The following is an 8,576-nucleotide window of genomic DNA, read 5'->3' on the forward strand; positions in this document are numbered from 1 at the left end:
CCCAGGACCTAAAGCAAGCACTCTACCAGTGAGCTGTACTCTCAGCCCAAAACAAATTTCAAAACCTAAAAATCCTAAATGTTTTGATTTCTGGCCTTCATGTGGTCTGGTTGAAAGGGGATGATTTGGTCCCAGATGGCTCTGGGAACAAATCCTCACCATCATAGTTACTGTGTAGCCTTAAGGCAGTACCCTAATCACTGGGTCTCTGTCCTCCCCTGTGTCAAACGAGAATGAGAATTTCTACCTTTCATGATTTTAGCAGGAGTTTAATAGAAAATACAGGAAACTTTGAACCCAGTACTTGAACTAAACGTTGAATACACGGTGGTCACCTTGCAGCAATGACCAGATGATGGCAAAATCAGGATGTCAGGGAAAGGATGCAAAACAAGGCCTTTAGAAATGGAAAATGTAATAGAATAGACAAAACAATAATTTTAAATGGTCTGGATTGGGAGAGGGGATAAACAAATCAAAAAGCCAAAATAGTAGAAGATAAGGACACTCAGCTGAAAAATGTGTCCATGTAGTTCTACTTTGACTTTTGGAATTGGGTTTTCACCAATAAACAAAATGCCCCAGCAAAAAAAAAAAAAAAAAAAAAAAAAAAAAAGCAACTTTATAAAACTATGGGAGAAATGAAACAAGACCAGGCAAATTAGATTAAATCGTGAAAGAGCAGTTGAACAATGCGAAAAGAACAATATGATAAAACAAAAACCCTGGGAAGTCTTGAGAAGAAGACAAAAGGAAAACAAAGAAACATGGGAAAGACAGAAAAAAGAAAACCCCAAACAGACAATAAAAGGCTGAAGCTTGCATTTGTTCAAGCCAGTAGAACACATGCAACTATGCTTTCAATTCCAACAGCAAAAAGATATTTGAATAGAGGAAAGGGCACCCACATTAGAAAGCAATGATTTTGAAAATTCTCAGGTTGAAACAGGATGCTTTATTTAACTATAATATATGTGTCTGTTTCCAAAAGCCAAAAATTTGGGGGGTTTTGACATGGACAGACCACTTGCTGTCCTTTCTTTTTAACTTACCCATCTGGATAATAGAAATAAGAATTCTGATTGTTTCCCCATCTACCCAATCGGAGAAGGTAAAAATGTTCACATTGTGGTTATGTCAACAGATACAGTAGCTAGCTGATCTAGTAAAACAATCGCAAGCATCAGTTTGCTGAGAACAACAAAAATACCCCCGCCACACACCAAGTCACTAGACATTCTTTGGGGGAATCAATGCCTTCTCCTCTATAGCAGAGTAACACATGCATGCCCTGCAAATCTTGCTCCTGTTCACTCGTCATTGCATTGGAGCAGCTGCTGATCATTACTTGTTTCTGTTGTTGTTATTTTTTTCCAATTGCTCCAATTCAAAATATCATTCTCCATCTTTCCTAGCTGTTACACGTCCCTCTGCTCCTGGCTACATCTCTTTGAAACAGATAAAGGTCTCCCGAACAATCTGGTTCTGTGTGTCCTTAACACTGAGGCCCCTCGCCTGCAGCTGGAGGCAGCTCTCTGCTCAGCCTGCAGTGCAGAGTGACACAGGCAGGCGACATCGTCACTGAGCACTAACTTCTGTTACACCGAGGCAGACAGTGAAAGCCACTTCAGAACGGCGGCAAGGCAAGAGAGAGGCGAAGGTAATTCGTCTGTTCCTATATCCAATTTTTGCAAGAATCAAAAATATATCCAACTGGGCAAAGGAGGGTGGGGCGGGAGGTTTCTGTTAAAACTGCTAAGCCAGGAAATAAATTCACCAATCAGCTAGAAATAAAGTGCAAACACAGAAAGAAAAGAGCCTCTGAGGTAGATGGAAGTTAGAAGATAGATCTCTTTATTTTTAAATGAAAGTCTCAGGCAACAAGAATGAAATGTTTTTTAGAATATATATTAAAATGAGTGAGTGTTACGTAGGCGGTCAACTGTAGACTAATATCTAGAAGTGGGAGGAGGGGCTTTTGTCTTACCGGAATCTCCAAGTTGGAAAGGACTTAAGAGACCATCTACTCTGTCATGAATGATCACATCTAATACTGTTCCTTTTTTAAAGGGGTAGCTGCAAAGTTTTGGACAAGACCTCTGCAGGCAAGTGGAAGCACAGTGTACCCAGGTGGTGGGTCTCGTCTGTGGCAATATATTTTTCTGTCTGTCCAACTGAACATGGGCTGTAAAGGGAACAAAACCCCATGTAATCTCCAGCAGTGACAATTTAATCAGTTGTATGAGGGGGAAAGAAGCAGAGCCCCCTCATTTTAATATTTGCATATTTGATTTTGGCATTAGGGAATGGAGGTTGTGTGTGTATGTTTTTATTTTTTTCTATTGCTTTGCATTGAATTTTAATATTTAACCTTTTTATGAGCAGATTTGGACAGTGCTAAGAATCACCAAGTCAACCAGGTCCAAAAGAGAAAGGGAAGATTCCATTTCTGAAATCAAGCACTTGAGGTAGTATGCTTTGTGTTATATTTTCCCTGCAGAAAATGTATGTGCCCAACATGGCTTACAGATTTCCAGTTTCAAGCGCGATGCCTCTGCTCTCTCTTCTGAGATCCACCCCTGAAAATGAAGGCAACTGCTTGGTGGACAGACTGTAAAATGAAGCCCTTTTTGTTAATATTTCTTAGAATGGTAAATCTTACTAACTGCATCTGTTTCTACAGAAGTAGGGTTTCTAAAATGCTTTATGTACACAGGGGTTAGTTTTTAAGGGGTTATTGAGGAGCAATAAATATAATTAAATTAATAAAACCCCATTGTTTGTACAACTGACAGAATGATACTATTGCCTATAATGTAATAATAGATTATGAGATAGATGTTAAGATAAATAACATGCAAGTAATTTGAGCTCGTCATCAATTAGTCCTGTGTTGCTCCCATGAGTATATTAAAAATCTCGTCAAAATGATGTTGGATTTGAATTACTGGAACATGGATAGCTGTTTCTTTATGCATCAATGCATGTTAGCCTCCACTTGTGAAAGCCCTAAAAGTATGTTGGGTAATTTTTTTTTTTTTAAATAATAAGAATAGTGTTCTACTTGATTAATGATTTAGAATTTCCTTGTAAAAAGTGAATGAGCTCTAAAGCCAGCATTTCACTGGAGAATAAAAGAAACATGATTACTTTTTTTTCTATGTAGTTTTATAAAAAAAAAAAAAAGAAAAACATTAAAGTTTTGAAAGTTTTGTGTGTTCAATTTAATCTGTGCATATATAGTCACATACACATGTAGGTTTACCTATGAATATATTCATAAATGCAATCTAGACATTGCTCACCAAAGTGCATGAGAAAATAACAAAATTTGGAATTCAGAAAAATCATAGCATTTTATTCCACAACAGAGCATATTGTCTTTTTAATTTATGTCCTTGAAAAGCCTACCAGTAGCAGTCCCCAAGCATCATTAGATGACAGGTATGCAGTCCTTTGGGAGTGAGCACAGATTAGCATTAAATTCAAGCACATAATATGTCAGGCTTTGAATATGTTCTTGTTTATTCAAATCTGCATTCTGATAATCACCCTTTCAAAGAGGTTGCATGTATATGAATATGTGATCCGATGATTACATATTCAAATTAACCCAGTTTCTTTGAATATCATCTAATGATTGAATGATCCCCCAAACACAGTGACTCCTCAGGGAGATCTGCTGATGCCTCTGCATGTTTTCTCAGGGCCTGCGGAGTCCGAGGTCTGCCCAGGAGTGCCTCCAAGCTCGGGAGCTCTGCTCTACCTAAACAGTCTCAGGCTTTAATCACAATGGCTAGGTTCACACTAAAGCAATTAACCATATGATTGCTTTCACAGGAGCCCAACCTCATCAGTGTCTTTCCTTGGGGCAAACTGACAGTACTGGATCTAGTCAATGACTCAAGTGGATTCAATTACCTACTAAGAGGTACAAGTCTCCGAATACAGAGCTCCCGATGCAGACTAGGAATAGGCATCCTCAACCCAGGTTTTAAAAGTTGTTCTGTGTGAATCAAGAGTTTAAATAATCAAGGCAAAATAATTGTTCTGTTAAACAATTAAGGGTTGAAGAGCACCAGAAGGAAGGTAGAGAATTCCACATAACAGTATCTGTGTTAGAGTTTATTGATTTATTTGGGGGAGTTGTTTATCTAGGGGAGGGGGGCTGTAACTGGGTCATGATAGTTTTCCAACATTAAAATAGGATTGATTTGGAGAATTCGAAAACAGGTAAAAATGCCCGAGGAACGGGATTTGTAATCGAATAGGTAACTTTAGAAAAGGGTATGCACGTAAGTGTACAAGCCTCACTTTGTAACCTCACTTAACCTTATGATTTCACTAGTCATTGCTGGACTTAATAAAATGTCAGCTATGAACCGGAAGCTTTCTAGCAACCTATTCTTGGTATTCTAATGGAATTTTTAACTGGCATATTAATAGTGTTCTTGGTTATTGTCCATTGAAATGATTTCTCCCAAAGTAAGCTATTAAAGAATTTTTAGTGTTTTCCAACTTAAAAGTTGGAAATAAATGCCACATCTGCAGGACAGAAGTTTTCCAGTGAAATTGCCCTTTTGTAACAGCATTTCATAGGTAATGTTCCTCAGACCTGATAGACAAGGGATGTATTCTCCCCAAATGCTAAAATTTCATGCTACAGTACGTATTGTCTAGAACTTGGGGAGGTTGTGTGGGCCCGATGACACTCTTTGGGTTGGACCCCCAATCTGAAATGCTAATGTACAAATTTCCATGTAAAACTTGTTTAAATCAAAAGATCAGCTCCCAAACCAATTTCCATGATTTGGAATCCAACCATTAATTTTATCTTCAATCAAAGAAAGTGCACTTATTATATTTTAGGCTTGATGATATGTGGGGCTGGGGCTCTTAAATAAAAACATTTATGCAGTCAAAATGGAAATTTTTCTTTTTAAAAGTATTAGCTTGACTTATTTTGAATCAGAGAAGACTTTTAACAAAGTCGGACAAAACATTCTTCCAGATTTTTTTTTAAGCACTAAAATTCAATGATTCCTCTTGCTCAGATATTGAGATATATGAATAAGCAGTTTATCCAGTGTCTTAAAGAGTGTCCCAATCAAAACTGATATTCAACCTCACGTTTAAAGCAGAATGTTCTGAGAGGCTAGATCAGCCAAGGGTGTCTTGGACACAGGAAGTCAGACACCCAGGGACCAGGGAAAATGATTCTCTCATCGTTACTGAGAGAATATACCTGATGGAGATCACTACACATGTGTTCTGATATTCTAAAAGCCCATCCGCTTTTTATTTATTTATTTATTTTTTTTCCTGGTTCTTAAAGAAAAACAGACACATAAATAATTCTGAAGTGACCATTTGGGGAAAAACTTTTAGCAATAAGGAGTTTCACTGCAGCCCGCTGAAAGAATGATCAAAAGATCAATGTGCCCAGATCCTGGCCCAGTCGCTCCTGGCTGTGGCAGAAGAGGCTGTGTCTCCACAGCCAGGCTCACGGCTCACTCCCCTCTTCTAGTCTATTCTTGGCTGTGGATTCCCCTGTGCTCTTTGTACACTTTAAGTTTAATTTTGCATTTAAAAACTCAATTGGCTCATCTGTTAAGCATTAAGCAGCTCCCTTTTGAGCCACAGGGGGAGCCCTGGGGAAACCCACAGCTGCTGGAACATGGAAAATGGGTTTAAAAAAACAAAACCATTTTGGAACTTTAAAGCATTTTAGCAGCCGTGGATTTCCCAATCCTTACCCCCCAAATGGTTCATCTGTTTAACTTTTATCTGGTATTGGAAAACACAAACCAGAGCATTAAATAGCCCTCCAATGACTTTCTGTTTAATACAAAATGAAAGTAAAAGCTCAGCAAGCCAAGTGGGGAGATCTTTGGGAGAGCTACGGCCTGAAGTACCTGCGAGCACGTCCTCCCTCCTGTCTCGGAAGCAGCTCTGCACGCCGGGCGTGCCAGCTGGAACCAGGACTTTTCTCCTGTGCACTTAGACAACCTCCCGGCCCCCCCACCAAGCGGGAGGAAAGTCCAAATCAAATCCAAATCCCAGCTTATGAAACGACAATAAAAATGATGAGCATGTTAGTAGGCTGGGATACTAATGAAATGCTCAATCAAGATTTTAAGTTTCGCAATGGATTGTCATTGACTGAAAACCCACATCTGAGTACAGTTGGATAGGCTCAGATAAACTTACATTACTTTTTTTTCCCCCAAATATTCCTCTAACAAGCCTGAAGTCTCCCTGAGGTGGGGCTTCAAGCCCTAAGGCTGGATATCCATTTTTTTGAATCATGGGAAGACATTCCTACTAAAATGACAATATCCTGTGGTAGGGTGGCTATAAGCCATTTGTATTCTATTAGTGACTAACCAAGGCCAAAGTATTCTATCGCAAAAGAATATATGGTAACACTGAGTAAAGAGAGGAGATGAAGAAAGGATGTGTGGATCTTAGAATTCTGCCCAAGGAAATTTCTTTAGCCCCAGTAGAAACTGTAAGAAAGACCAGTGTGTTGTAATCAAGGAACACAAATATTGGTACTGGAAGTTGAAAGTGACAGACTTTAGCGCTGAGCCCCAACTCAGGGTTAGCTGGCTGAAGAGAGGCAGGGAATCCACAATCCACGTGTGTGGAACTGCGTGTCCTTGGGAAGTGGGAAATATGCAGAAGAGATTCTGTACATCATCGTGTGGCTCTGGCCCAGACCAGGCTGACTGAATTCTCCTACAGAATTCACATTTTTACTAACCCACTGGGTCTATGATTGTTCAAATCAGAGGAGCAGAGTTGGTTCATGTAAGATTCAGGAGAAAAATTAGTACTTCCTGATTCCAGTCCAATTTTTATCACAGGGTATCTTCTTTGAGGTATGAGATATTCATAGAGGTAGGGATAGGATAATCAGTTTGTGAAATGCCTGTTCACAGAAAAAGTTCCATATATTTTAAAATATTATATTTCAAGGTCCTCGATTTCAATTTTATTTTCTCCTCTTTCATCTTCTCATCTCTCTGTTTTCAAAATATCCATGATTACACATTAGCATAGGTACACATATGACTACATAGATACAGATATGACATTATAATAGGGTAGAATACATTTTGCATATTACTCAAACTTTATGACACTATGCAAAAAGATTCTAAATAATTTCTAAAAAGCAAATATTAATGAAATAGGAAAACAAAATTATGGTTGACAGGGAGTTATACTTTCTGTCCTCAAAACAAACACAAACACTGACAAATTCAGAAATGATGATGCAACGATTTAGATAGCATCTTTGGTTTTAAAGGACTAGGGAAAGCATTAGTTTATCCTATTGTCAAAGTCAAATACTTAGTTTCAAATGGAGATGAAAATTATTGATAAAACTCTATTTGTGTAGCTATTGGAGAAGGGATTATCTCCTCTTTATAATATCTTAAAAATTTCTTACCAGGTTTACAAATCTTCATCGAACACCTACTATGTGTATGTAAAATACTAGTGGATTAATATATAATTTTCCATGTCCAGAGATAATGCCAGTGAACTATTTTTCTTGGGTTTAATTGCAAATGTTCAACTCCTACTTGATCCCTTGAGCTAGAGCCACTATTTCAAGAGAAGTGTCAGGACCCTACACACTGATTAAGAACTCAACTACTGTGTCAATTAGAGGCTATTAAACTAAATTATAGTTTACGATTAGTTTGTACCATGAGATATAGGGCTAGCAAGTACCATTCTCTATAAGCAAATGAAATCCATTTTAATCTAGCTTAAGCCAAGAGGAAATACTGGGAAGGAGAGCTAGACTCTGACAATGTTATCAGGACCTCTCCTCTTTTCTTTAACCTTTGGATTATGAACACATTCTCTGGTTCAGAAAGTTTCTCCCATATCACAGGAGTCCAGAGTGGAGGTGAGGTCACAGTGTGTTAACAGTTCCAGAGGGAGGAGCGATCCTCCTCCTGGCTTTAGTACAAATAATGCTCATAAAGGTTTGGATTGCCTACTCAGGTACGTGACTTCCTTCTGGACCTAGCCCAGGGGCTAGCGGTGATGGCGCTGCTATAGCTGGGCTGGAGTCTCCTGTACCTTGGTATGTGTTGTTACGGAATCTCACAAGAATGAGTTGTTTGGAGCAAAGGAACATCAGTATTCAAGGAAAGAGGGTGCATTAGCCAAAAAAGAAAAAGAAAAGAAAGAAAGAAAAAAAAAAGGAAGAAAATTTCAAAGTAGATGAAAACCAAAAAGTCTCTTTTGAATTCCAAGGTAGTTTGGGATAGTTTCTTCATCCCTACCTTATAAACATACAACACATACACACTCACTCACTCACTAGGAATCATAGACTACTGAAGTCCAAAGTAATGATTTTATCTCATTGAAACCTTGCATTTTGCAGATGAGGAAAACCCCAAGAACTAATGTCACCATGTTTCCGATAGCTCTGGCCTATGCATGAATGCACTTCCTACCAGTTTATGTGATTTCATATATATGATGCATATTCATATACACATATGTGCATCTATACTGACATATATAAATATATAAATAAGTCAGTT

The 8,576-nt window shown here is 38.3% G+C and overlaps 1 long non-coding RNA gene across 2 annotated transcripts; it reads left to right on the forward strand.

Moving 5' to 3' along the window:
* Window positions 1-1,257: 1,257 nt before the first annotated feature.
* On the forward strand, window positions 1,258-8,236 carry LOC306671140. 2 transcript variants are annotated; one of them, XR_013766602.1, is made up of 3 exons: window positions 1,296-1,660; window positions 2,071-2,133; window positions 2,501-8,236. It is a non-coding gene; the product is annotated as an uncharacterized lncRNA (long non-coding RNA). The 2 variants fall into 2 exon arrangements; XR_013766601.1 differs by having other exon boundaries at window positions 1,258-1,660; window positions 2,071-8,236.
* The last annotated feature ends 340 nt before the right edge of the window (window positions 8,237-8,576 follow it).

The sequence above is a fragment of the Sciurus vulgaris genome, assembly GCF_902686455.1.
Source record: "Sciurus vulgaris genome assembly, chromosome: 10".
NCBI classification, from domain to species: domain Eukaryota; kingdom Metazoa; phylum Chordata; class Mammalia; order Rodentia; family Sciuridae; genus Sciurus; species Sciurus vulgaris.